This window comes from Manduca sexta, chromosome 11, assembly GCF_014839805.1.
Source record: "Manduca sexta isolate Smith_Timp_Sample1 chromosome 11, JHU_Msex_v1.0, whole genome shotgun sequence".
Taxonomy (NCBI): domain Eukaryota; kingdom Metazoa; phylum Arthropoda; class Insecta; order Lepidoptera; family Sphingidae; genus Manduca; species Manduca sexta.
The window spans coordinates 12,217,548-12,234,259 of NC_051125.1; the positions used below are offsets into that span (position 1 = coordinate 12,217,548).

General features: G+C 36.5%; 1 pseudogene; it reads right to left on the minus strand.

Moving 5' to 3' along the window:
• Window positions 1–1,702: 1,702 nt before the first annotated feature.
• LOC119189044 lies at window positions 1,703–9,223 on the minus strand (annotated as a pseudogene).
• Between the last annotated feature and the right edge of the window lie 7,489 nt (window positions 9,224–16,712).

Here is a 16,712-nt window from a genome sequence, read left to right on the forward strand (position 1 = left end):
ATACTGCGGGTGAATATCTTTACAGCAGTTAACAGGAATGTTGATACTTTATTAACAGTTAACGAGGTGGGTAAAATAAACCATTGCTTAAACATAAACATAAAAGTTTCATTTACTGAGAATTTGTGTGGTGCAAAAATAATAAATATTATTGCATCTCTCGAGGTAATAGTCATAATAATCTTTAAAATATTGTTTATATTGATGTTACTTTTTATACTTAGTGATATTATATATTTAATTTTTCAATAAAAATGTATAAACATGAGGAGGGCAAACATTTTAGAGTTTATAATTTTAATTTGATTAAACATTTCAAACTTTACAGAATACATTTCATATAAAATAACACGAGTGTACCTCGGACAATTTAAAATTTTGTATAATATATTGTAATAAATTATTATAATATTTTAGTTTAATTGACTTAGTGATCTTTTCGATCAATTCATATTCTATTGCGAATGTCATGAACTAAGATATGAATTACAATATTCATCATAATTATAATATTAAGTACTTTTACATAAGTAATTAAGTACGCGTACGTATCGCTCTCCAGTCTGCGGGTCACTTTGAAGTGCTTATACAGGGTGTTTGCTATAAATTATGTTAATATTTTCCCCTGTTTAGGAAAGGAATGATAAAATATGGATTTATTCGAAACAGAATTTGACTAGGGAACTGGTTTATAGCTTAGCGACGCCCACGTAAATACATGTTGAAACTAAACTTAATTTAAATAAATGCCATACGTTAACTTTGTGATGATAAAAACAACGAATGTGTTCATTTATATAAAAAGTAGTGATTTTTGAATAAGCATAAATTTATAAAAGCACGATCAAATCGTTCTTTTTATCAACACGTATTCTAGCCTAGACCAGAGGCGGCTCTAGCTCATGTGCCGCCTGTGTGCAATCAATTCCTTCGTGCCCCAAGACAAGTAATCTTGAATAAATTTGATACTAAATATTACATCAAAAGTTATTGTGTAAAGTAAAGAAGCCGCTCGCCGGCCTTAGCACGGATGCAGGTTGTTTAAGAGAGTCAGTGTCGCGAGCAACGCTGGTCTCTGAAGGTGTCGTGTGTAGCGCCCCCCTGACATACTGCGCCCGTGTGCAGCTCACACCCTGCACAATAGGTAAAGCCGCCTCTGGCCTAGACGTTATATTCGTTGGTAGTTGAGCCGTCAGTCTTGATATACTACAGAGATTCTAAGACTGGTTAAAATCCAACGACAACTTATACTAAATCAACTCCACATTATGTGAAACTTTATAATATGAACTAAAAGTACTGCGGTCATTACTGTGCGCGTCACATGTTCAGTCTCATAATATTGCCTTACGGACAATCAATCTTTTTACGCATCCAATACCTTATAATATTGCCTAATATACAGTCAAAATTGCTACGCATCCAATGCTTTTACTATTGAGTATTGTCACATAATGTGGAACACACAAATAGTACCTACTGTACTAATAACAAGCACATCTTTGTGCCAGCTATAATGGTAGTAAGTAGACATGAACATTTAAGAATCATAATACACGGACTGACACAGCCGTATACTGGTTTGGTGTACAAATACTTTTAAAAAACATTACAATTGAGATACAAGACGAAAACAGCTTAAATAGACCTCTATAGGAACATTACTAAAACTTCACTTATATAAAGTTAGAGTTTGTTGTCGCTAGATGTCGCGGAGTGGACGCGAGGCCGCTAGATTGGGGGCCACGGCCGGCGTGGCCACGCTGAACGACGTGATGAACACATTAACGATGGTGACCAGGAACACGCCCAGCACTGTCATGTTATTTATTTTGTCCGCTTTGTGGATGTCATCCTTTCGTTGACGTCGTACTGGCTGTTCATGATTAGGCCAACACCGACGGCGATCTGAAAATTATACATTATGTAAATGACTATAACTAACGAGTCGGATAAATTGTTCGTATCTCGTAAAAACTACTGAATTCATTTCAATGAAGTTCCTTCCAATGTGAACTTAGCGCCAGACACATTTTCAAGCAAGTTGAAGGACATCAGACATAATTAAATACGACGGTATATTTGGGCCGCATTATAAACACCAGAAGCAGAATTAACCACTATACGACGTCAGGGTGAAATTATAGCATCATAATTCACAACATTGCCTAACTTCGTAGAACATAGGTACCTGTAGGATAATGCTGAGAGAGATGAACGTCACACTGGAGTAGTAGTACGGGTGGTTGGTGGATGATTCCAGAACGTAGCGCAGCTGGTTTGCGTTGGCAGACAACAGCGCCAGGTCCATCATGCCCTGGGCAAGATTCTTCTTCTGTTGGTATGTGTTCATGTTCGGCGTAATCTAAAAATGGAATTCAATCATTGCAGTTAAATTTATTTAGGATTAGATAAATTAACAATTAGTAGGCCTACAGACCAAGAGTATTTCTCTTGAAACGAGATGAGCCCTTTGCCGTATCAGACATTTTTTTTTATAGATACAGACCCCGCAGTCATCACCAGGGAAAAAGCGAATGGAATACTAGAATCCCCGGCTTAGCGACTAAAAACCCTGGAAAAGTTGGAGGAGGAAAATAGGATGGAAAAGTTGATGAAGGAGAAGGGAACATCTTAGGATGGGCGGAGCAGGAAAGGAAGGGAAATGTTTTCGAGTCCATCATAGGCCTCAATCTATACTTACAATCATGAGCGATAAATATCGTCCCGTGCATGGGCGTGTATTTAGTATGGAGATCGAGCGCATAAGCATTGCCTCGGGGGGGACGTCATTACGTACTTGCGTCTTATCGTAGGGTAACACTATGTAACCTATATGTAAAATACGTACCCCGGGCATGGGTGAGATGGGCCTGTCGTCTCCAAATCTGTTGCCGAGCCCGTTGACGCCATCTGAAATAATTTTGAATTAATAAAGCAGCCCATATTTTAGCATTTAAAGACAATCGACCATTATTCCTTTGCTGTTTATAGGCGGTGGTTATGACTTACCATGAGACCCGACTGCTTTGCCCCCATCTATAATTACAAAAATGTATGAGTGATAATGAAAAGGAACGTCAGGGAGGGATTTAAGCGTATAATTTTATGTGCAAAGCTTCGAAACATGCAAATTTTGATCCATTTTGTTTCGCTGTAATTCAGTTTTCGTTTATTCTTAAACAAAGCCACCAAAACTCACTTGACTGAGTGAACTTTTGCCCGCTTACGTTATAAGAATAAAAAAATACAAAATTCTAAATTATTCCTGTGACGCATTCCAAAATCAATGTTTAGTTTAATTGCAGGGGAAAATAAAGCAATGCCAATCAGAAATGAATGTACTCATCAAGCTATATACAAGGTACTTCAAAGTTTAAAGCCATTTGCAACTGTTGTTTCTACATTTTAACCGACTTCAAAAAAAGGAGTTTATCAATTCGTCGTGTATTTTTTTTGTATTTACTTCAATGCGTGTATTTAGATCTTAAACCTCGCACCTTTAGGACAATATTATTTATGACACAGTTGCAAATAACCTGGTATATTTGCTTACAAGATTTTAAAGATGGATAGATATCCAAAGTAAAAACAATATATTTCTGCCACCAAGCGCCACCACAGTGCGCAATATGTATTGTGTTTCTATTTGAAGGACGTTGAAATAAAATTACTAGCCATTATGTTTATGAGTCGTAATATCTGATGGGACGAATGACGAGTGACCACACGCCACTCTTGTAATTTTAAATTATTCGCTATCTACGCTTGCATGTGCGAACTTGACGCTAATTATCGGGACTAAGGTGCGTTCTTTTATATTTAGAGCATCTATTCTGTATGATAATAAAGTTTTACTTTGTAAAACGCAAAGGATGGCATTTAATAGATAACGCTATAAATTAACAAAATATTGGAAATCAAGTCATTAACATTAATCGAATTAGTGCTCTCCATAGTTTTGGGTACGCTGCGCAGTTGGTCATAAACAAATTCCTTCAAATTATACTAGTAATTGAAGATTATTTACTGTTTATGAACTGTGTACGTAAATAAATACTTTTAATTTAAGGAGCGCTATTTCTGAAGATATTGGACATTGTAAGTTATTTTAAAATTCTTAGAGACATAAGTAATATCATTCCAACTATGGAATGACTTCTAAATACTTTGCCCGGCTTTAACATTTGAAATGCGCTGCTCAGTGACTAATCCGAATAGTCTAATGCCTCATTTAAACTATTGGCGAATAATATGCACAAATACATTGGGACTATGAATTATTATGAGTAACGAATACACCAATTTAAGCTGTTTACACTCGTATTCGTGACTATTCGTCAGTACTTGACAAACATCGACATCAGGGGTTAAACTCTAATGATAGCAGGAAACAAGAGAAACAAGTATTTCTTTTATTTTATAACGCAATTTTTTTTTTCCGTCAGTCTCTCTAAGGCTAATAACCCAAAATTACTACGCCTTTCAAGGCTTCCTATAAACGCTTTCACTTTGCCTTTCAATTATCCAGTGATTTGTGATGAAGTACCCTGTATATAGGTGCAGAGCGTTACTTAACCGTGGAAGGTGTGAGGCGTGTTATGGGCCGTGGACCATTCACCGTAAGGATAGTCGATTTCATCGCCCGACGATGCGAGCCATTTACCGTCGTCGGTGTGGGCGCCGTCTTCGTGCGTCAACCCATCTTCGCTGGCCGGATACTTGTCATCTTCTCCACCTGGAATCAATACATTACAGCTTTGGTAGTGGTTTACGATTCGGCAGTTTGGGGCATGATTTACAATGTTTCAATTGGTGACAAAATTTATGTACTGCAGACTGCCTGGTTTCTAACTGTTGACTTTATTTTCTTGTTATAAATAGATCAATCTTAATTGCCCCGCTTGGGAAATGCTAAGATCTTTGCCACGAGATCATTGAAGCAACTAAGTACGTGTAAAAAAACAAGTTGCCTAATGACAAGTGGCCACTGCTGTTTATAAACATCGCACTTTCTGGTGTTAGGATATATTTTATATCCACCAGTATAGCGACCACCATACACAAGATGTTAAAACCCACCATAATCGCCCACGTAAGTGTGTCGCGTTCCGGGATCAGCCCATGTATATCCGGTTCAAACAGGCCGGCATAATTGTGTCGACTGTCGAGGGGTAGTCTCTCGTCAGTCGACATTCTATTGGACCCCACTCCATATACCGCACATGAAAGAGTAGATAACGAATAATTTAAAATTACAAGAGTGGCGGTCACTTAGCCGTCCCCGTATAAATAAAAAAAAACACTATAAGAAGAGATAGTACGCCACCGATATTTTAATGGGGGAATGCGGAATGGAAGGGGTATGGAATTGAGCTTCCATTATAATCGATGATATAATATAAATAAATAATATCAGCCCTGTATTATATACTTGCCCACTACTGAGCACGGGCCTCCTCTACTAATGAGAGGGATTAGGCCTTAGTCCACCACGCTGGCCTAGTGCGGATTGGTAGACTTCACACACCTGTAATCGATGATGTGACAAAATAAATGTTTGCTCGGCATAATTGTTGCTATCTTTATTAAGCTTTGTTTGTTCAGGCTTCATATGTTTCAAACACAATGAATGGGTTGTTAGATTGCACGTTATCTTAATTCATATATTATGTAGGTAAATATCTACTTAGGATTATGTTTATGTAATTTTCTGCACTATGAATTTATTTTTAGTGATAGAGAAATATTGCAAATCCTCGAACAGTGTATCTTTTTCTACCAAGGTGTGACATGAATGAATAATAGTACAGAAAAAGAGAATCTTCGGTATATTTCAAAGATATTTAAGTAAAATAATAGTTGAATGTTTGAAACAAGCCGTAAAGATATTATAAATCATAAACTGCCAAATTAAGAATTAAAAACCTTTATAACATTGTATGTCTTATTGTGGCATTTAGATTTACATAATGAATACTAAATAAACAATTCTCAGACGGCGGTCATACAAATTCAAATAACATCACGTTATTCTGTTCTCATGCTAACGAATATGTAGCTCTTGGTTATTTAAAATATTAGTATATCAACGTGTCAGGAAGTTTCCTTGACGTTGATTCGGCCAAGTTCAACGAACTCGTATCTATACTACAGTTATTCGACACGTCCAAAGGAAAAAACTTGAAAAATTATAGACTAATGTATATTGAATATTTGAATGAACAGTTTTAAGTGCCGACGTATCATATAATCTCGCTAAGAACGGTAGATAGGCTACTATTCTATCAAAGATAAATGTTCCATAGCACATTTAATTTGAGAAAGTTCTGGCAATATCTATTTAACCCTTAACATTATACCTCAGAATAATTATTTATCAAATTCCGTGGTAGCGACCGCACTGATAATGTTCCAAAAGTATAATGTTCATTGACCACAATTATTATCAACTGCGCTATCATACGGCCTTCGTGTGTACCTACAGGTTTTATCATAATTTGCATGTAATTGTCCAAAACAATGGATGACTGTGCCTTTGTTCTACATTCGCATCTTTCCTCGTCGATGATTTCCGCTGTCATAAATACTAAACTTCGAGATTTCGTAAAGAATTTTTACGTTCAAGATCAACGTGTTTGGCCTTTATTGAAGAATGGCACTAGATGTCATCGTTATCACCAATCATCTTTGATATCTATATCGAATGACGCTATTATATAGTGTTTTTAAATATATTCAAAATTTTTTAACAAGAGAGAATACATAGACCTACAATTTATAAAGGGTTTTTTAAATTTGGGTGTACTTAACGGTATATAGATTCTAGAGTTGTTGTCAATAGCATAGAATAAAGATACGGTATGCTAAAAAGCTAGCCCGATAGGTATAGGTCTGTAATATGTGTACTTAACTTTCTTATTTGGCTTATTCAACCGAGCGTGAGATTTTTTGTCCGTCCATCAACTAATCAAACTGTTAAAACTATGACGGAGCAAGGTTTTTGCTGTTTTTTTTCCGAGCAATGGCTATTGCAATCTGCACCTAATGGCAATATAATGTACCAGCCCTGTATTATATATAGGTACTGGCCCGCTGCTTGATGCTTTTTCTGTAACTGGTCATAGGCCTTAGTCAACAATGCTACCCTAGTGCGGGTTACCATACTTCACATACCTTTGAAATCCTTGAAGTTTCTTATTTCTATAGGGTTTCCTCGTAATGTTTTCCTTCACCGTTTAAGCGAGCGATTATAATTGACAAGCAATACAAACGTAAATAAGAAAAGTCAGAGGTGTGTTTCCAGATGCCCTGGGTTTCGAACCAGCGGGCGTTCTTTTCGGCAGTCAGTCCTATTCCCAACTGTGCTGTCGAACGTCTACCTGTTACCTAGTAGTAACTCCAGTGTAATTAAAGTGAAATACCAAGCAAGAGTTACAACTAGATCCTCGTTAATAACTAACCTATTAAGTCGGTTTATTTCTTTATTAAACTCGGCTTGAATGAGATAATATTAAACAACCTTTTTCATAACATATTCTTAGTTAATAACGATCAGGTTCTCTTGTCCAAGCGTGCTATATATCTAGTAATGTGACAGATGACCAGATAATGTGTAAATAATAACATAACGATCGATATCACGCCTTCCTAATAATAAAATTGTAAAATATTTGCGAATATGCAATAAGTCTAGCAACTGGAGATTAAAATCATATTTTTTTCCTGGTATAGAACATTATTATCGTATTAAAAATGTAGTCCAAATATAATGTGACTAAAGCCAGAGCGTGGTATATGTCGCAATACGAGTATATGTGAGTGAGATATGGCGTGTGCGGGCAAACTGTTCATCTTTACTAGATTTATTTCAATTGAATGACGAGCCGAGCGTCGCGCTTGCTTGATCGTAAGCCTTACCCGCGATTAAACAGCTGCACAGACCTTTAATTTAGAAAGTACTGCGTCAGTCCACTGCGCTCACCCTGACATAAGGTGTAGTCTTAAATTACGCAGAAATTACGCTATATACAGTAAAATTGGAGCGAAATATTATGGCGGTTTTTCACTATATATACTGTCTCTACATAAACCGTCTCGGGAACAAAATATATCCAGTACCCTCTTAGCTCTATTTCTTATCCACTTGATTTGTGATATCTCAACAATGAATGTACATAAAACAAGTTTTTAATGTGCTTGCGGAGATAAATAAACGAAGGCAGTCAAGGTCGATGACATAAGCAATAACTTGGCAGTCATTGAAAACAGCGCGAGTCTTTGTGATAATTCGTTCATTATTATGCAGTATAGCAGTCTGTCGCCACCCTGGTATAATGGCAACACGTGCTATGGACTGGGGTGTAATAGGTTCAAATTTCAAGTAGAGCAAATTTTGCGAAGGTTCGCTCCATAGGTAAACAGCTGGTTGTAAAACACCAAGCTAATTTTAAATAGTGTGTTGCGCCTGACCGTACGGCGGCGTGGGAAAGGTAAAAATAGGTAGAATGAGATGATGTATTTGTATTACTCATCAACGAATCTACATGATCGCATAGCTTCCTTTATAAAATCAGTCCACTCATACTTTCTACGTTGTTTCATTCATGACATAGATAAATGGGTAATGGAGATTTCTTACCAATCGGGTGATCCGGCTTGCTTCCATCGATATCCAGAAGTCCTTCATCGATGCCAGGGTATGGGCCGGATGGATTGTGCACTTCGTCGTCCAAGTCATCGATCTCTGGCCCTGGTGAACCATAATACTATTCATTGGAAACGTTAATTGTGAAGGAAGTTATTATGGCAATATACAATATCAGATAGAAGCCTCCTGGGACGAAAACAAAGGAAAAATATAAAACCAAGATTTGTTAGAATACTAATTACCTTTTATTAGATCATGTGAAATTGCTAAACTTTTACATCTATTGAAAGTTAAGAGACCACAGTGTAACAGAAGGTGGACTGGATATAGTACAACGGTTACACAGAAAATTAAGATGAAGTGGCAGCTTCACTATGTAATCTTATTACCCGTATCGTTCTGTGATCACAATGTCGAAGACCAAAACTACAATCTTTATCACTAAGAGGCATTGACAATTTTTTCATAGTCGTGCGTAATTATTTCATATTCTGAGTGATCCTGACGACTTGCGAGTCGTCTGGTTAATATTGTAAAGGTGAACTTACCAGCTAATGGTGGTTTTGCTTCTCTCTGTCAGGCTCCAGGGAGCGGCTGCCACGATAGCTCTGTGTCTTTGCCGTGGACGCGGGGCACGTTCGCCTGAAACAAACAATAATAAATACTATTAATTAAAACAAATGTTGGCGATAGTTTTGAATGTCTTGTCTTATTTCCACGATCTTATAGTGAAATATATTTCCAACTCCTCCCTATCCTTTTATTTGATTAATTTTATTGCGGGTTAAGCCTAATTAGTGGAGAGATTCGCTGAACTTTAACGCTCGGTGTCTTACAACGCGTGCCACTGCCGATAGCTTACAGGAAATGTAATAGTGGATGACGAGGACGGAATAGTCTCGTAGTCCAAAACAAAATAGACAAGAGAGACGAGTATTTCAACCAAACAATAAAACAAAACAGTTACTAGGTGCAATGTATTATACATAGAAATAAAACATAGAGATTGCATTCACAATCCTTATGCCGCATTCAGACCATCTCAGACTTCGTATCTCTTCATCGAAAAGAGCCTGAGCATATCCAATAATACATGTATGTGTGTATTTGTTACTCGGCCCAACATTCAAGTTAGGTTACGAGGTACTACGCCTGGTGTGAACGGTAGGTAATACCTGTTCCGCTCGGCAGAACAACACCCGTCATGACCTAATCCATTCGCAATGGATTTAAAAAATGTCGGTTACGTTTCGTGTTATAATATGTGAGTTCATGAACGTTTCACCGTTTTGACATTGGTTTTAGGCATCGTCACATGAAAATCTTCATGAACATCTAATCCACGCGTATTTAGGCTAATTGCACATAGGTGCAATTCTTTCATAAATAATTATGCTCGTGTAAAAATTAAATTTATGTGACGTATGGATGAACCCTAAGCCAAATTCGTGTCATTCCTTTATTTAACGACATCCGTTTAATTCAATCAGCTTTTGAGTAAATGACCGTTGCGCGTGAGTTTAGCAGAAAGGATCTTTAGGTTAAATCAATTTAACGTGACGACGGAAGGAGATAGCTCGGGTTTTCCCGTCTGACTCCACCATCTGAAACCATTACACTTTATTTTATAATTATAATCAACACGCAACGCGGGATGTGTTCGGGACCCGTGCTTCCCCGAGACACAAGATAATACGTATTTTATCTTCTTAGAACTGACTAATGAATCAAAATGAACCCATATGCATTGTGCACCTAAAATATTATAATATGCGGGTCGCATTGCATTGCGTTTATGCATGAACTATATGTTATGCAATGATAACTTTAAATATATTTTTAATATCGTGTTAGAAGTCATGCATTATAAATACAATACAATCGAGACCCACTGCACCGTGACGATTTTCAAGGCAACAAGCGCAGTGTCGTATAAATAAACTCTATCTTCAAACTATTACTACTCTGATCAATTTTTAGTTGTTTTGGGTCAACTAACATACTGGAATTAATAAATTAAATTATATTTCAACTTCTACAGTTGGCATACGTTAGGTGAAAAAATAATTACTAGGCATTTATGCGTTATAGCATAGTATGCGTATCGAGTAAGTTAAGATTTAGGTATTTCTTTGTAGTTGTGCGGCAAAAATAAATTTGTCCTACCGATTCCCCTACATTAAAAACTTACCGTTACTATGGCTACATGATGATTGAAAATTAATACGCGCCTAATGCTCATGTTACCGTATTTTAACTCAAAATACGCTTACGCGACGCTGCACTGCTCAAACAGTACAAAAATTTACTTAAACAAATCGATAATTTAATATACACTATAATTATATTCCTGCTCAGGGTACTGCTTGTTTAGACATGCATAAAAAACCCATCAAACACAGTCTTACACAGTATTAGAGAGTTCCGCCAAACGATTCTAAGAAGCTTCTATCATATGTGACGGATCTAGAGAATTCTACGAAACGAGTTCAAAATATAAATAGTAACGTAAAATCCCGTGAAAACTCACAAATTTTACTGTTATATACATGGAAAAGAAAATTATGAGGAAAATTGGCTGACGAAATTATTTTTACAGTGGCGCCTCTCACGTATGATCAGTAACGTGTCTAAGTCAAGGTCATTGTCCGCACAACGTTTGCCAACGGAAACTCGCTCATATAAAAATATTTAACCACCTGTAGCGAAAATTTGCCGAAACATTACGAAGACATTTGCATTAATTGCGGAAAGGACCTACAATAAATAATTTGGAAGATATGTAAAACTGGTGCAAAAAAATGTTTTAAGTTAATTTGTTTTATAAATATTGGTTTATTTAAACATTAAGAATGGCTCAATAACTTACATTGTTTTAAGTGATGTAACCACGCGTGAGCTATAATATTATAACAGGCATTTTGCAATATACTTCCATAGTTTTAAGCTGTGAGCCAAGAGTTTAAATTTATGACCTAAACAGTCATTTCCTCTAACGACTAATACGGTTCATATTGGCTTTTTACTTAAAGCAGTCATAGATTAGAGTACCTTCAATAACATAAAGCAGTCTTCTTCTGTTCATATCTTTTTGGGTCCACTCTTTATTTTCAAAGAAAAATGCTGCCATCATGCTTACCTAACACTTTATGATTTCTATGGTGGATGTGTTTTTATTTATTTGGTATTATTTTATAGTTATGTTTATTATGTAAATTCTCACTTAATTTTGTTGAATTTCCTTAACTTTTTTTATATCTATCTATACTATTATATAAAGCTGAAGAGTTTGTTTGTTTGTTTGTTTGAACGCGCTAATCTCAGGAACTACCGGTCCAAACCGAAAAATTATTTTTGCGTTGGATAGCCCTTTGTTCGTGGAGTGCTATAGGCTATATATCATCACGCTATGACCAATAGGAGCGGAGCAGTAATGGCTAATCTCAGGAACTACCGGTTTGAACTGAAAAAATCTTTTTGTGTTGGATAGCCCTTTGTTCCTGGAGTGCTATAGGCTATATATCATCACGCTATGACCAATAGGAACGGAGCAGTAATGAAACATGTTGCAAAAACGGGGAAAATTATTAGTTTTGAGAGCTTCCGTTGCGTGCGCTGCGTAAACGGTTAAAGTTATGCAACAATGATGTATGACGGGATTGTTCCTCTTAAAAAGTTCTAAAAAACATATTATAAAACAAAGCCCCCCGCTGTATCTATCTGCCTGAACGTGTTAAACTCAAAAACTACCCAACGTATTAAGATGAAATTTGGTATGGAGACAGTGTTAGACCCTGGGAAGAACATAGGCTCCCGGGAAACTACTACTTTTATAACGGAAAACTTTAGCCTGAAAAACTTTATAACGCGGGCGGAGCCGCGGGCAAAAGCTAGTTTATAAATATAAATGCTATTTCACGCCTGTTAGTGAATAGACTCGTCCATAACACTGTAACTTAATTGAGCACGTTTAGTCTATTAACTGTTAGTGTGTCACTAAATAAATAAATAACATCAGGACCAAAGGGGACAAGGTAGCGTCTATTAAAACCACTACACTTGGCCTAATTGACTGCATGTGTACGATAATAATTAATAATGTATTTGCGACCGATAAGTCGTGAGCCGCCGGATGTTTTGGAGCCGTTTGCAATTAGGTTAAATCGTAGTTTTTATAACGAAGGCTAGCTATCGTGGAAGTATTTAGGGCCTGAGTGGTCAGTATATTTCCTCTTTCTGCATCGATGCATGAGTGTGCTAGCTCCGTTGTTGATGTAAAGGGCATTAAAGCCACAGTATTTAATAGCCATTTGGACTTGTTTCTCGTTACAAAATTTTCTCTATAGCCTATCTATTCAAATAATCATTTTTTTCCCATTAGAACAAAGTACTAGGATAAAAGTCTATGTGTCAATCCAAAACATGTTAACATGTGCTAAATTTTATTCAAAAATCCGTGGAGCTGTTAGTGCGTTTACCAAACATCCAAATATATTCACAAACTTGCGCATTTATACTATTGTAATAATAACAATAGCAGCCCGGCATTATATACTGTCCCATTGCTGGACACAGGTCTCCTCTACTACTGAGTGGAATTAGGCCTTAGTCTTCCACGCTGGCCTAGGGCGGATTGGTAGACTTTGCACACAATAAAAAATCCTATAACGAACTTCTCTGGTCTTCAGGTTCCTCTCGATGGATTATTTTACCGTTAAAGCAAGTAATACTTAATTCACAAGGAATACACATATAATTTTAGAAAAGTCAAAGTGTGTCTTTGAGATTTGAACTTGCGGAAATTTGTCACAGCAGTCCATTTCACACACAACTAGGCTATCACCGCTTTTATTTATAGTATTAGTGAGATTTTAAATAGTACTAGAGCAGTAGATTACCATGTGGTACTTTGTGAATATAAGTTTCATGTCTTGTTATATAAAAGTGACGCTTATGTGAAGCGTCATAAAGTTCCATAAAAAGGTAGGTACGCTAACTCTGGGAATGGCCGAAAATATTGACAACGTGTAGTAACAAGACGGCGAGGTTGATCAGTATGTGTGCGTCAGAACTAGAACTAATATCACCATATAAGGATCTGGCTATCGTGCCATCCGGTAGAACTACTAATTGGGTTATTTTATGACGTGTTTTACTGTTAACCTTTGATAATTTAACAAAAGTTTGGCAAACCTCCAGTTATATTTTCATGTGCATTTTTATGAATCTTAATAGTTTCAAAGTTTTCACAAACAATAGTATCGCATATAATACTGCTATATAAAGATTATTATTATTATTATACAGAGTTATTTTGATATTTCATTTATAAATAAAGCCAAATGTACGTCTTTACATTGTGCCAAATTCATCCGTGAACAACGAATATTTTCACCCAAGAACTTAGTTTCACTAAACTGATTTTTTGATAATTTTGTAGTTTAGCGCGTGTGCGAGTGTGGCGTGTGCATTAGTATTTTCTGACTGAAAGTATGATGTTGCCGCAGTGACGAGTTCTCTTGGAGTAATGATAGTGGAATTAGGGCGTGTAAAATTCACTTTTGTTATTTTTTTTATTATTGAAGTAGTAATAATAAACAAACAAACTAGGCGAATGAAGCTATGTCACGTGTTGATATAACCTCATACGGTATTGACATAAAATGAAAAATAGTTGGTAAGTATATAAAGAATACTACATCTACATTTAGCAGAGCATCTGGCGGGGAACAATAAACAAACCGCAGATGAAATCAGTATAACACCTGATATTTCCACATGTTTCGATGAGTCTATAAACTTGAATACGTAAGAGCCCAAAATATTTTTAAGTCAAAACTACATAGAAAAACATACTTACGATAGGAAATTACTCAATAAATCATGATCAAGTTATAACCGAAAAATCAGTTGATACTTAGTATATTGCTATGTGTTTTTATTTACTATGTGGTAGATCATAATTTTAAGGTGCTTAACTTGTTTTTTTCCAGTAATATCAATAATTACCACAATAATACGATTGTATACCACAAAAGTACTTCTATTCCATATCACCAAGTACAAAGAGTGTTACAAATTGCTAGAATGTTTTTCCCCTGTTTTGTGGTATAATATTACGAAAATAATCATCTAGGGAAGTTGAACGTCCTTATAGTGGGGAAGTTATTAAGACCTTCTCGGGACTAGGGCCGGCTTGGTTCCTTCGTGGTCAGGTAAAGTTAAGACTTTTATCACACTGGCGGATTGTAAACGAATTCAAAGCGAGGCGCGCTCGCCTGGTATAACACAGGCTAAGTTATTAGTGATGATTCCGTTATTATCGCTAGGAATACCTTTTAACAATAGTCATTCCTATATGATGTCCGCTAAAAACTAGCAAATATTGATAAACGCATGAGGGACGAATCTCAATTCCAGGGTGTTGATTATAATGTATCCATCTATTATGCAATCAAGTTATAATTTTACGCACCGAAGGCGCGCGTGACGTATCCGCCGCCCTGCCAGAACTTTAAACCACAAATGGAAAATTAAACTAAACTGTGTTAGTCACCGTGGATAATTAGATATTTAATTTTAATACCCAATAAAATAATCAATAAAATATTAAAACCCAGCTTGCCAGTAAAGGATATAGACAATGCAACAGTACTATTGGGGAACCACCTAACAGGGACTTATAAGGTGCGCTCGGTCTTCACACCGAATGCACGGCCATGAATGGAAGGGCTTTAGTCACACAATGCAATGTAATAACTCTTGGTTTCATAATACGTCGAGGCTCTCCTTTTCGCTTCCACCCATCCTAAGAAGATCCTATCCTTCCCCTACTCTCCATTGGGGCCGCCGTGGTTGCTAAGCCACAGATCGCCAGTATTCCGTTCTTAGGTTACTCCCAGTGAAAACAACAGCGGTTCCCTAAAGAAAACTGGGAAACATAGCTAAAATGTTAATTAACTATTAGAACTTTACGCATCTTCATTAGACCTCGACTCATGTCTTTGAAATCATGGCGTAATTACAATTTATAATAGTTATAAGATTAGTCAAGTGCGAATTCTTCAAAATTTTATTATGAGGTCGCTCATTGAGTCAACATATCAAGTTCAACGATCTTTTTACTCTTGATGTACATGATGTTACGAAACTACTAGTCACAATTTTGACGTTTCTGAGAAAATATGTTTAAACCCAGAATCATCTTCATAATCAGAATCATATTGCTGTAACAAGTCAACATGTTTGGCCGACCTAACTATCTTTAGGGCAGCCAAAAGGAAGTTAAGAAACACTATAACCACAGTAACCACAGCCTAGTGGTGTTGCGTACGCGGACTGCCGTGCTACGGTTTCGGATTGGATCCAGGATGGAGTAGTGATATTAGGTTTTCTTCTTAGCATCAGCCCAGAGTAGGGTATGGCGACCTAATGGCAGGAAGCTCTCCAAGTATTGGCTAACATGGCTGGAATAACGTAGGTATGTTAAGACTGCCTACCCATGCGAAAGGAAAAGACGTGATGTTATGCACAACCCCTGGAAGAGCTCCAAGTGTCAATATTTGGATCCATAATGAATATCATTAACATCGGTATTGTATTGTTTATTTCCTCCGATTGAGGATCATGCAATATGTTGAGTCACGCTGGTACATTCCTTAGCTGGTGTAATACTAAGAAAGAAAAATACTATTAAATATTTTTGCGATTTGTCATTAAGAAAACCAATGATAGTTTTGAGGTGAAATGACTAATCAGGACACTTACGGTACGTAATCACTACATACACCTTCAATGATAAATATAAAATAAAATGCATCCAGCATTACCAACGTGAAAAAAAAAATTTACTTATTTTTATTTTTTATCTTTATTCGATATTTATCCCATATAAATTCTAACACAGAAAAATGTATTTAAATCTGGTAAATAATCAACAAGTTATTAGCATTTTAATTTTGATAGGAGAAAGTGTCAATATAGAAAGGAGGCGCAACTTAACGTCATCGGAAATTACGATGCGTGCGAAAGAATGAGATGGAGCGAAATCTCCACTACGATG